This window comes from Euprymna scolopes, chromosome 38, assembly GCF_053919585.1.
Source record: "Euprymna scolopes isolate OS-2025 chromosome 38, ASM5391958v1, whole genome shotgun sequence".
NCBI lineage: Eukaryota > Metazoa > Mollusca > Cephalopoda > Sepiida > Sepiolidae > Euprymna > Euprymna scolopes.
Window position 1 is genome coordinate 49,847,704 of NC_136519.1, and position 14,477 is coordinate 49,862,180.

A 14,477-nucleotide genomic window follows, 5' to 3' on the forward strand; every position below is an offset into this window, starting at 1 on the left:
CAATGATTTTCAATTTTATTACGTTTATTTACCAATGTCGTACAAGATGATAGGTGTTGGTGTCTCTAATTTTCAAGAGTAGTATTATTAAAAAAACGTGTACAACTGTTTGGCAAGGCTATCTTTTGTCTGTTTTTATCAAAAGAAACAAAAAGGAAGTGTACAAATAATATTAATAAAAATATACATAAGATTATAAAGTCATTGAGAATGAAAATAAAATAAAAATACTAGAAAATCACAAAACTATAAAATTTAAATATTACCCTCGGAAGTAATTTCAACAAATGAAATCTACTTAATTGGCATGTCGGAAGTACTTTAATATTACTAATTTATTTTAAAAAAAGCACGAGTTTTCGATTTTATTGTAAAAAATCATCACCATATTTCTTTGGGAAGATGTGACATAACGGAAGTAACTCAATTATGCTAGAATGCACATTTTATTTAAAAAAATTGGTAAGTTACACTTTTTACCTCTTGGAAGTCTTCAATGGGTTTTTTTTTTAAAGCCAAACATTTTATTTTCGGTAAATGAAAATGTTCTTAATTTTTTTCTACCTGATTCTTTATCGTAATTTTTTTATATATTCATTACTGTAAAATGATAGTTAATAGATAAAGCAAAAAATAAAAAATAAATAATAATAGACAAATAAAAAAATAAAAGCATTAACCCCTCTCTCTAACATACACACACATATCTTTATGTACCTAGAATTAAAGTCTGCTAGTTTCCCATTTCCGATATGACCTGAAGAAGGAAAGGTCGCATTTTCCAGACTCTTAAGCTAAGGTTAAAAAAAGGTTTCTATCTAACTTTTTGAAATCTATTTTGTGCTAATTACCGCTAACTCTTTTCTGATTACAGCTTTGATTGAAAACCGCGTAACTTAACTTTACCTATCTTGTCTTTCTTTTTTTTCTTTTTGTTCTGAAATCTTTTTTGTCAAATATGCTATTAACCAATATTGTCTTGTTACATGTAAAACGAAAAGAAAAAAGTCACCCATGAAAACGAGAACCTTCCAAATTAAAACCTTGAACTATCATCTAAACTCAAATACAAAATTAAGCCGACTTCAAAAATGGATACAAGTTCATTATTGCATTTTGATTATAAGGTCAAGCTCTAATGATTCAAACTCGAGATAGATAACGCCAAAAACATCCCAATATTAATATGGGAGAGGAGATTATCTTCAAACAGCGTCCTGAATTGATAATTGAGCACCGGACTTAAGGTAGATATTAATAAGTCCCTCGTACCTATTCCATTTTTTTTAAATGGAAAGTAGATAATGCAGTGGATGTGTCATCAGCAGCTCCAGTAACTCTCGCTTTTCCTTTTTTGTCCCTCAGTCCTCATTCAAATGAGTGATTTTTCTGACAAAGGGTGAAGAAAAAGCTGCTTTCCGGCTCGGTAGTACTTTGTGAACAGTAGTCTGAGATGTCGGGAATGTCTATCCTTATGGCCATGCCACTAGTAAGGGTGCTGGAGGCAAACGTTTCGTCTGGGCTGACGTTATCCGCCTGATAGTCAGGGATCCGAACCTTGGATTAACTACTAAGGAGGCTGTCCTATCAGCAGGGGCAAAGTACTGGGGCTGCTGTATTGCCATTTGGTGAATGGATTCTGGACCATGCAGTAGTCTCTGGTGGGGCCTCTCGATGCCATACTAGTGGGTAATTGTTAGGTTTTACCTTATCATGTGCTACATAAAAATTCCTGTCCTTTTCTCTCTTACATTCCCTCTCTGTACTGCTCTAACCAAGTATGCTGACCTGTTCCACAAATTCCAAAACCTCAACATGAAATATCTCCAGAAAAAATCTCGAATAAACCTAGAACCCCATCTTCCAACGTAGACCCCTACTACCGTGTCTCCTTCTCCAACATCAGGGGTCTACGTTCAAACCTTCCAGAGGTTGAAACCCAATAACAGGAGAAGAAACCGAACATATTCTTTCTAAGCGAAACTGGAATAGGGCCGACCACTTTCCTATATAAGTTCATAATAAACGGACACTCAACTTAACATCTAAATCTGACCCCCAAGATCGCAATGGGCATGGAATATGTGCCTACATTAAAGATGGCTTCCTGTGTGGCAGGGATATCTCTAGAAAAGATCTTAATTTACCTTATATGTGCGTCCGAGTTGCACTTGCTTACACCACTGCATTTATATTTGCCCTCTATCGGCTCCATAACAACGGATTTACTACCTTTGAGAGTATATCTTGTCTGCACATCCCTCGGCTAACATTCACATCTGTGGTGACTTCAACGCCCATAACGTGGAGTGGCTGACCCACTCAAATAAGACAGACGGTGAGGGGAGGTTCTGTTATGATTTTGCCATTGCTTATGACCTTATTGTTCGCGAGCCCACCCGTGTGCCCGATACTACAGGTCAGTATGCAAGCCTTCTAGACCTTTTTCTCTCAACTCCTCTGAGCTATGTTCATGTTCTGTTCTTTCTCCTCTTGGACCCTCCGACCACTCCGTCGTATCAGATAAGATAAAAATGAAATGTAATAAATCCCCAGACGTTCCCCATCCACCGTACTTTATACCGATACTCCATGGCTGACTTGGATAGCTTCCGTACTTTCATATCTGATCTACCTCTGCATTCCATGTTTTAAAAGGATGTGTCCTCTATGGTATCAGACCTAACCGAATGGTTAATTATAGGCATAGACCGATACATACCATCTAAACAATTCCAACAAAAAGCTAAGAGTGTAAAAAAAAAACAACAAAAAAAAACAGTTAGTCATGGTTCTCCCCAGAATGTACTGCTGCCATCGCGCACAGAAATCACTTTTTCCATAGCACCAAGGTAATAGATGCACTGAGACTAAAGCTGCTTTCAGGAACGCCAGCAACCAATGTAAAGAGTAATTAAAAATGCAAGGGAGCTATATACTCAGTCCGTTCAATCCAAAGTAGCCGAGCAGCGGCTTGGTTCCCACCAGTTTTGGCAAATAACAAATAGGATCATGAACAGAAGTGTGCGTTCTATCCCAACCATTATCAATGGACCAGAGGTCATCTCGTCAGCATCAGACAAGACCAAACTATTTGCAAAGAACTTTGCAGCTAATTTTATCCTATGCGACGAAGGTCATCAACTCCCCATATTTCCTCCTATAACACAGAACACGCTAGGTAACATACAAATATCTGTGCATGAGGTCGCCAAGCTAATCAAGAACCTTGATTCCAGTAAAGGAATTGGCCCTGACGGCAACCCAATTATAGTGTAAAAATAGCTTCAACCAAAACTTGCTCCCATACTTACGAAACTATTTAAGCGTTGCTTTAAGGAGATGTGCTTTCCAACACCCTGGAAAACCTCATCAGTATGCCCTGTATTTAAGAATTCAGGTGAAAAGTCATCTCCCTCTCAGTACAGACCAATAAGTCTCCTGTGTGTCATGAGTAAGTTGCTGGAATCCATATTACATAGAGAAATAATCAACCACCTAAGCAGAAATAACCTTCTTAGTGACATGCAATATGGTTTCCGCTCTGCAAGATCTACCGCAGATGTGCTAACGGTTATATCTCATAGGATTAGCGAATCTCTTGACAAAGGCTTCCTTTCTCGGGCAATTGCTCTTGACATATGAAAGGCTTTCGATAAGGTATGGCATAAAGGCCTACTTCACAAGATTTCCAGCTACGGTATTACTGGAAATGTTTTCTCAATCATTAAATCATTTCTCTCCGATAGGCTCATAAGAGTAGTGGTCGATGGACAAAAATCAGAGGCCTGCAGTATTAATGCTAGAGTCTTTCTCTTCCTGGGCCCAACTCTCTTCCTGATCTACATCAATGATCCCCCTAAACACATACTTAAATCATTCGTTGACATCTATGCTGATGACAGGACCATCTATGGCAACACACAAAAAGCTGTAAATGACAAAATTCTCTCTGATTCTTTCTCCTCTGATCTCGAGCGCATGGTTCAGTGGGGGAAGACAAGGCTGGTTACCATAAAGACATCTAAAACCAAACTCCTATCTTTACATCATGAACGCTCTGATCCCCATCTGGCGTCAATTGAAATGGATGGCTCTCGTCTAGGAGAAGCCCCACGTTTTGACAAGCTTCTGGGGTTGACCTCTACTCGTGATCACGTACATACATGGAACACGTACATCAAGTCTGTTGCAAAGGTCGCTGGAAAGATGTTGGGATCTTTCTACCGTTCCAGAAGATATCTCACTACTGATGCGATTCTCTATCTGTATAAAAGCCAACTACGTCCAAGGATAGAATACTGCTGCCATATCTGGGAAGGAGCTGCTAAAAACAGCCTATCCGACCCTGACAGTGTACAAAATAGACTTAGTGGCTTAGTGGGGGATACCCTTTTCCCTTCCCTGCAACGTCTCTCCCGCAGAAGAGACGTTGCGAGCCTATCTTTGTTTTATCGTTATTTCCATAGCAGGTGCTCGTCTGAGCTCCAATCTCTGGTCCCCCTCTCGCCAATCTTTTACGAAAAGCACCCGTCTAGCTGAAACCACTGTCAAGAATTTTTCCCCACTCTTTATCTGTGCCTAAATGAACACATAGTTTCCATGAACAAAGCTTCTTTCTTAGAACTGCACGCCTGTGGGACTCTGTTCGATCTGCTGCATCCCAACTGACTACAACCTGGATGTCTTCAAGTCCAAAGTAAACAAATTCCTGATGAACCGATCCTTCAGTAGACACTTTATTAAATCTCCACACTAACGTACTGACATGCAATAACCCTTATCCCTGAGTTGCTTCCGGGCCTTGATAAGCGGTGACCACCTTGTAAAAAAAAAGAGTCATTCAATAACATTGTTTTGAAATTTGTAGTAAGTGTTCGATTGTTTGGGTTTCCAACCGAGAGAGAGAGAGAGAGAGAGAGAGAGAGAGAGAGAGAGAGAGAGATAGCCGTCAATCAAAGATTTGTCACAATTGTCAATATTAGACAGCGTGTGTGATGCACTTTTATTGAAATGGCATTTTTGTGCTTATAGTGAACTTTTCAGCTTTCCGTGTGTTTTTTATTTTTGAAAAAAAGGGAAGAATTTTGAACGTTAAATTTATATAGATGACTATAAATCACATTTTTTCTGTGTGTTCCAGTGTTTTTAATAGATTTTTGTTGTTATTGTTGTTGATGATTACAGAATAATGTTATATGATGTTTGAACAAATAGTGTTAAAAATTGTTTTTAAATGTATGTATAATGTATTGAAATTGTCGTCAGGAATTGAAGCCATAATTAAGTAGATAAATTCAAATGAAAAAAACAAGTCATCAGAAAATAAAAATGAAACGATTATTAACACTAATGGTTGGCCTAGGAATAAGCTAGAATTTTAGAGAGGGGACAAGATAAAATTGCGTAAACATGTATTTTGAGGGTAATGTCAAAAAGAGAAACTTTTTTCTTTTCTCTTTTTTGATGCCCGTAACATTTTTTACAAGAAGAGTAACTAGCTAGAGAACAGCACTAGATGTGCCCCTATAAGAAAATCCAGATATTCTGTGCTTTTAAAGCATGCTGCCAGTAACGGCTTCGACCAGATGAAAAGCCTCGACACAATAAATTAAAAAGGCAGGTGTTGGAGAGGATACGAGAATTCTTTAGGTTCCCAATGGTCAGTAACCACGGACAAATCATATATAGTAATTATAAGGCATAAACAGTAAAATATACCGTAAATACGTAGGAAGAAAAGATATAACTTATATGTAGCTTTTTTTTAGAGATGTATGAATGCGGGACACCCCTGTTTTGGGAACTTGGACGATCTGATGGAAAAAAAGGAAAAAAATCACAGAAATCCTAGCCATAGTTAGAATTCAGTGCGCAAGTAGGAATTTTGGCGCAGAGATGGCTATTATTTAGTTAACGGTGATGTTTTCTTAGTCTATATCGAGTTCTAAGTGTCCAAGCAAGAAAATCTGAGTGAATCAGTGTGGTGACAAAGTATATCTTTATAATTACAAGGCAACCACAACGATGTAAGTAAATAAGCTTTAATGCATGTCCCAAAAGAAATAAAATAGTTAGAAAATGAGACAAAGCTATAATTAATAGAACAACCGTGCGAAAGAAAAGATCAGAACACATTTGGACGAAGAGTCGTTGAATTGGTGAAGAGGTGAAATGGGATCGCGGTTTACGGAATAAGGGTGGCTGAATGAAGCAGATGATATGAATCATAGGAGGTACTACCCTACACCCAAAAGGAATATGCCAGGGATATCAGATAGAAATTCTGGTCTAAAAAAAATTTATGGACTCAGTTATAAAACGGTTGACTAACGAAGTGTATTATTATTATTTTTTATGGTGTCTGATTTTTCTTAGCCAAGTGGTTGTACGGATGTAAAGAAAAACATATATTGGAATTAAAAATGCGAACATTTTTTTTTAAATAGGAAAGGAAGAAGTGTTTACATGAGAAGGGATGCCCCCTTTTCATGTAAATAAGAAGACATACAGATATAAATTAAAATGATATTAGGAAAAGGCTAGAATCGAGCCCTATAAGCAAGTGTTAAAGATAATGGAAAATAGAATCTTAGGATTTCAGTCCATTATTAATTCTATAATAGCTCAATAATATTTATGCCTGTGGTAAGAACTTGCATGATATCGCCCAGTCCGTATTAATATTTTTTACATGGGGGTCATCACTTATCAAGGCCCGAAAGCCACTCAGGGATAAGGGTTATTGCGTGTACAGTAATCAATGAGATAGTATTGTAGTAATCATTAGTATTAGGGGTTTTGATAGAGTGTCTTACTTAAGGGGCGGTTTGTCAGGAGTTTGTTTATGTTGGACTTGAAGACGTCCAAGTTGTGATTAGGTGGGAAACAGGCAAGCGGCAGAGAGTTCCACTGGCGTGCAGTTCTAAGAAAGAAGCTTTGCTCATGGAATATACGTTTGGATTTAGGCACGGATAAAGAGTGGGGGAAATTATTGACAGTAGTTTCAGCTAGACGGGTGTTTCTCGTGAAAGATTGGCGAGGGAGGACGATGGATTGAAGCTCAGACGAGGACCTGCCGTGGAAATAAAGCTAAAACAAAGACAGGCTCGCAACGTCTCTTCTGTGGGAGAGAGGTTGCAGGGAAGAGAAAAGGGCATCCCCCACTAAACCACGAAGTCTATTTTGTACTCTGTCAAGGGAGGATAGGCTGTTTTAATCAGCTCCTGTCCAGATGTGGCAGCAGTATTCCATCCGTGGACGTACTTGGCTTTTATATAGATAGAGAATTGCATCAGTAGTGCGATATCTTCTGGGGCGGTAGAAGGATCCCACTATTTTCCCAGCGTCCCTGGCAACGGATTTGATGTACGTGTTCCATTTTAGATCAGGAGTAAAGGTCAAACCCAGAAGCTTGTCAAAACATGGAGCATCACCAAGACGAGAGCCATCCATTTCAATTGATGCCAGATGGTGATCAGAGCGTTGATGATGTAAAGATAGAAGCTTGGTTTTAGATGAATTAAAAGTGACCAGCCACATCTTCCCCCATTGTCCCACGTGCTCAAGATCAGAGGAGAGAGAATTAGAGAGAACTTTGTCATTTACGGCCTTTGATGTGTTGCGATAGATGGTCGTATCATCAGCGTAGATGTCAACGAATGATTTAAGCATGTGTTTTGGGAGATCATTGATGTAAATCAGGAAGAGAATTGGGCCCAGGATGGACCCGTGAGGGACTCGAGCATTAATACTGTGGGCCTCTGATTTCTGCCCATCAACCACTACTCTTATGAACCTATCAGAGAAAAATGATTTAATGATTGAGAAAACATTTCCAGTAATACCGTAGCTGGAAATCTTGTGAAAAATGTTGTTTCTGTTGAGGTGGTTGACTACTTCTTTATTTAATATGGATTCCAACAACTTATATTGGTCTGTACTGAGAGGGAGATGAATTTTCACCTGAATTCTTGAATACAGGGCATATTGATGAGTTTTTCCAGGGTGTTGGAAAGCACTTCTCCTTAAGACAACGCTTTAACAGTTTTGTAAGTATGGGAGCAAGTTCTGGTTGGAGCTTTTTCAGCACTATAACTGGAATGCCGTCAGGGCCAGTTGCTGTACTGGAATCAAGGTTCTTGATTAGCTTGGCAACCTCACGCACAGATATTTGTATGTTGCATAGAGTGTCTGTTATAGGAGGAATTACAGGGAGTTGATGGTCATTGTCGCATTGGGTAGAATTAGCTGCAAAGTTCTTGGCAAATGGTCTGGCCTTGTCTGATGCTGACGAGATGACCTCATGTCCATTGCTGATAGTTGGGATAGAATGAACGCTTCTGTTCAAGATCCTGTTTGCTATTTGGCAGAACTGGTGGGAACCAAGCCGCTGATCAGCTACTTTGGATTTAACAGACTGAGCATATAGTGTTACACAATGGAGAGAGAGAGAGAGAGAGAGAGAGAGAGAGAGAGAGAGGTGAGTAAACGTGGAGTGTAGACACGTTTACCAGAACCGAGGGTCAGCTGACCAGATTACGTATGAGTGACGTGGTCAGGTTGGCTAGATCTGTGAGATTTGATTTGGACACAGAAGACAACGGACGGCTTCCCGTTGTCTCCTCCTCTTCACGAGGGGGGGCGAACGCTGACGTGTGTAGAAGAAGAACCCACACAGGCCGATTTCACTTCCACCTTCTGCAGGACCTCTGGGGAAAGTGAAATTAAAAAACTATAAAACTAATTCCTTGTCTTGGAGTGATTGAATCTTCATCCAAAAAAAAAAGGTATCAAGTCTCCCTCCAGGATGAGAAATTTCCAGATGGTCCAACATCGAAGAAGCAGAGGTAGATTCTGAAAACACATGTCACACACACAGTTCCCTTTATGATAATCAAACACACAACCATTTATATTAGAGACAATCATACGCACACGGAATCCTTTTATGTTATACACCAAACGTAAATGGTGCCCCTCAATGATAACCCTATGTAACAATAGCTCTCTTGCATGTTTTATTACTCTTTTACAGTGGTTGCTGGGAGTCCTGAAAGGAGCTTTAGTCTCATTACATCTATTACATTGGTAGCTATGGAAAAAGTGATTTCTGTGCGCGATGGCAGCAGCTTATCAAGGAAGAACCATGGCTAGCTGTTAGGTTTTTGTTGGAATTTTTTGGATGGTATGAATCGATCTATGCCTACAATTAACCATTCGGTCAGGTCTGATACTATAGAGGACACATCATTTTTAAATATGGAATGCAGACGTAGGTCACATATAAATGTACGGAAGCTGTCCCAGTCAGCCATAGAATATCGATATGAAGTCTCCAAGAATTATCCTGGTCTAATATAAATGTCGCTCTCCATATTGATAATCACAGTCGACATGATGTTCAAAGAGCTGTTATAAATGTCTCTTCCCCAGTAATGTCATTAACATCCCCTATTTGAGTCCACATTATATGTGTCCTGTTATGTCGCTGAGATTTGGAACTTATAAGATTGCCCAAAGCTGATATATATATATATATATATATATATATATATATATATATATATATATATATATATATATATATATATATATATATATATTAGAAGGGAGACCCGACGTTGCCCGGAATTGGATGATGGTCCAAAATATTTCGCACTCCTATTTTTTTTATTGTATTCGAAATCCGTAAAATGCCTCCATGCAGTAACTTAGTCTAAAGTACATGTTATTCTACATTTCACTCTAGAGAACCTACTGTTTCTTTTATAAAATTATTTTATATACAATTCTTTCCAGTTAACAAAAAAAATTAAACATTAAGAAATTTACGAGCAGAGTTTGAACTGAAAAAAATTAAGAAATTTACGTGCGTACTACGTCATGCAAAAAGCAAAAACAAAACAAAAAATACGCTAATAACTTACCCACAGTAGAATTTTCACGGACCGTTGTTCTATCATTGTCGCGAAACGACGACAGGAAAAACATGGCTCTGCCGATGATTTTTATCGAATTCTAAATAAATTATTTAGAATTCGATAAAACTCCCCTTATAATTTTAATTGATCTCTTTCGTTTCTAATGAACCCCACCATAGACACCGCATCCCCAATATGTTATCTACACTCTTCTCTACTCTTCTGATGAGAAACATTAGGCTCCGAAATGCCTTGGCATAAAGAGTCCATTCTATCCCCTAATTGTTGGAACCGAAAGGAAGCTTCACATGTCTCTTCACATTGCCTTATTGAATAAATGAACCAATCTGTATTTACCAATATATAGATTTTGTGGCTTAATTTCCTATTCCTATCGTTCTCCTTATATATATATATATATATATATATATATATATATATATATATATATATATATATATACATATATATATATATATATATATATATATATATATATATATATATATATATATATATATATCAGTGGCCTGGAAAGGCCACAGGTGAGATAGCCAAGCAAAAAAATAAAAATAAAAATATCCCTAAGCAAAATTCATCTGAAAGCAGTAAAAGTAAAGCTAGCCTACCAGGGCACTATATATATAGAAATGTAGGCACATTCGGGCATATTTTATTAGTTTCCAAGTATAAGTGCTTTTTGCCAATTGTCTTAAAACTTTTACCAAACAAAAGTATTATAATCTTCAAAACGCCTGCAAATTTTCATGCAGTTTCGATCGTAGTTTCAATATTCATTGTGGCTACGAGTATAGATGTATCCATACATATAGTGTCCTGGCAAACCAGGTTCAGTTTTCCTGCTGTGGGATCAGTTTTTCTGAGATTTGTTTGTTCTTTTTTTTTACACAGTAATAACCACTTATCAAGACCTGGAAGACACTCAGGGATAAGGGTTATTGAAAGTACATTACGTTAGTGTGGAGATTTGATGAAGTGTTTACTTAAGGGGGCGGTTCATTAGGAATTTGTTAACATTGGACTTGAAGACATCCAAGTTGTAGTCCGGTGGGAAGCAAGCAGACGGAACAGAGTTCCACAGGCGTGCAGTTCTAAGAAAGAAGCTTTGTTCATGGAATCTGCGTTTTGATTTAGGCACAGATATAGAGTGGGGGAAATTTTTCACTGTGGATTCAGCTAGACGGGTGTTTTTCGTGAAAGATTGGCGAGGGGGGACCAGAGATTGGAGTTCAGAGGAACACCTGCCATGGAAATAACGATAAAACAAGGATAGGCTCGCAACGTCTCTTCTGTGGGAGAAAGATTGCAGGGTAGAGAAAAGGGCATCCCCCATTAAGCAACGAAGTCTACTTTTTTTTTGCTTGGTTGTCTCTCCTGTGGCCGTGCCGTGCCACTAATTTACTTTTCTATCAAAGGAACTTTGTCTGCGTGCCTGTGTGTCTGTGTGTCTGTGAGTTCGTTCCATATTGACTCGAAAACAACCCGTTCGATTTTTATGAAATTTCACAAAAAAGTGATTTATGTGCCTGCCAGTGTTTTTAGATGAGTTATGTGTCGGAATGTCTTCGATAAGTATCGATAATCGATAATCAAAATAGGCCGATGAAAGGAGGAACATGTAATTTTGACCAAATTTAACATCTTACATCGCCAAACATGACACAAGAAGTTTTATTACCACACAAGCTAAAATGCCCAACATATAAAATCAAGATTAGGTTCTTTGATATGACAGTGGCGTGTTCGAAATGAATGTTTCTGTTTAGAGCACACGTTCACAATGATACTTGACTTTTTCATTTCAAACTTTAATTCAAGTCATTATTAGCACACACATAGTAATGCCAGGCATATAAAATCAACAGCAAGTTTTTTTAATATGACAAAAGGGCGCGTTCGCAATGAATGTTTCTGTTTGGAGCACAATCAAAACATGATTCTTTATTTTTGCATTTTAAACTTTAATGCAAGCCATTATATATATAATCATTTTATAAAATAAACAGTAAATCCTCTACAGTGCAATATAGACTGCAGTATATTTGGAACTTAATCACTGCGAGAGACATGTGAAGCTTCCTTTCGGTTCATCGCAGTGAGTCTTCAATTAGAGTAGGGAATCAATCGATTTGATTGGAAAATGAGCTATTTCTCTGATTTTGATGCCAAAAAAATCACGGGTGGGTGAAACATTCATTAATCATTATTCAATTCTAGGAAACGTCGGGTCATTAGTGTAATATATATATATGTATATATATATATATATATATATATATATATATATATATATATATGTGTGCAAGTCGGCTGCTGGTCTGAAGAGGCATATCGTTGTCTCCAGGGATACTAAACCACAGAATGGTCCAGGTAGCCCGGTGCAGATACTCGACTATATGTCATCTTTGTTTCAGGCTATGTAAGTCAATTGCTGGTTTGAAGACCCACCTACGTGGCCCTGGAAGAGGAACTTGGTTCATGGTAGGGATTTTGTTGGGCAGAACGGCGATCATCTTCAAAAATAAAGCAATTATATATATATATATATATATATATATATATATATATATATATAAATACTTGTATGTATATATATATATATATATATGTATATATAAACGGCACACACTGATTCCAGCAAACTATATCAACCTCTTATGCTTATATATTATGACAAATTATTCTTTTATGTATAAGTAAGGGAATAAATAATAAAATTAATAAGTTTTAGAAGTCTTTAGCCAGAAAAACACATGAATTTAATAAACAGAGTTGGCAGTTATTATAAGTATGAATTTACCAAATCTATCGATTAACTCGATGAGCAAATTGCGCGCGCGCACACACACATATACACACTGAGACAAATTCATATATACATAATATGTACGTACGTAAGCACTATTTTCGTCGGCATCTTCGAGTTCGATGCAAATAATAATAATTTGATGAATTTTCTGCATGTTTTATTTTCCCTTGGCTTATTTAAATATATGGAAGCAAATAATCCAATATTCGGCACACATTTCGTTTGAATAAAACGCTATTCTGAAACTCTGATTAAATAAAATCGTTACCGCAGTTGGCAACCATACTTATCCTTTTCTTACCGAGTGATACGCAATTATTTCGAATCCAGTTTCTATGCGTTTACATATATGTGTTTGTTCGGATCTATTTACTTATGTCAGCGTATCTATATTTCTTATATATCGATATGAGGCTGCGCAGACATATTTATGTATTTCTGTTATATATATATATATATATATATATATATATATATATATGTGTGTGTGTGTGTGTGTGTGTGGTCCTGGAGATGACCTTAAACTATATGCAGTGGTGAGGCCTCAGCTTGCGGGCTTTGGTGAGTGTGGAGCCACCCTTAAATAGCCATTTCTCCCAGGTCCAATCTGACCCAGAGTGGTAGTACCTGTTAGGGTCCCAACTATGGGTTAAATAGAAATCGACTTGAAAACAACAAATATATTCTATTAAAAAAATTTCTATAAAATCGTTACGTTTAATACCTATGGTAGTTCTGTTTATAATAAGTAAGAATTCTGCATTAATTAAAATATAATATTAATGCGTATTTTACGACCGGGTAACGCTGGGCGACCTTCCAATAAACCTATAAAGTTATACTATTTATGTGATAGTTCCAAAGCTTACTGATATTGTTAGGTGGGAAGCAGCCTCGTGGAATTGTATGCTACAGAGGTGTAGTTCTTGGGAAGAAATTTTATTCATGGAATTTTCGTTTATTCTTAAGCATAGGTAAGAACAATGTTTTATAGTCGTTATATCAAGACGAGATCTTGCTGTGAATATTTCACTGTGGAACACAGATAAAAACTCACTTAAGCAACGATACACAGACACACACATTATATATATAAAAGGCTATATATATATCTGTCTGTCCGTCTATCTGTCTCCATATTTTCAAGCTACATCTCCTGCGAAACTAAAAGTCGCAGAGCGGCGCTAGAGGTCTCAAATTATTGGATGTTTTTACGGATCGTTCTTTTATGGGTCTTTAGCCGATTAAAATAGTTTTTAAGGGATCAACAATATGTCAAAATCGAAAAAAATCGTTAAATATTATGTACATTAATCTTAGTTTATTTTTTAAGCGGTTTATATTTGTGTCACCTTGGTACAGTGGTAACGTCACCTACTTTGAAGCTACAGTTTCGGTTTCGATTCTAGTCGATGACATCTACAGACACTTTTTTACTTTTAAAATCAAGACTCTATACAAAGATATATGAAATCTGGACGAATTAAAATATCATATTTAAGCGTATTTTACGTCCAGGCAAAGCCGCTCCCCTCGCTTTAGTATAATATCAATTGTATCCCTTTATATACAAAAAGAGATATTTTTCCGACGATCAGTAAAGCTAAAAAATAGTTAGTGATGGTAAAGATATACAATGATATCTATCCCTCTTTCTTGAGGAGATCGAAAACATTTAAATTCTTTTTATCGATGGAAAATAAGCTGCTTTTTTTTCAAGGCGT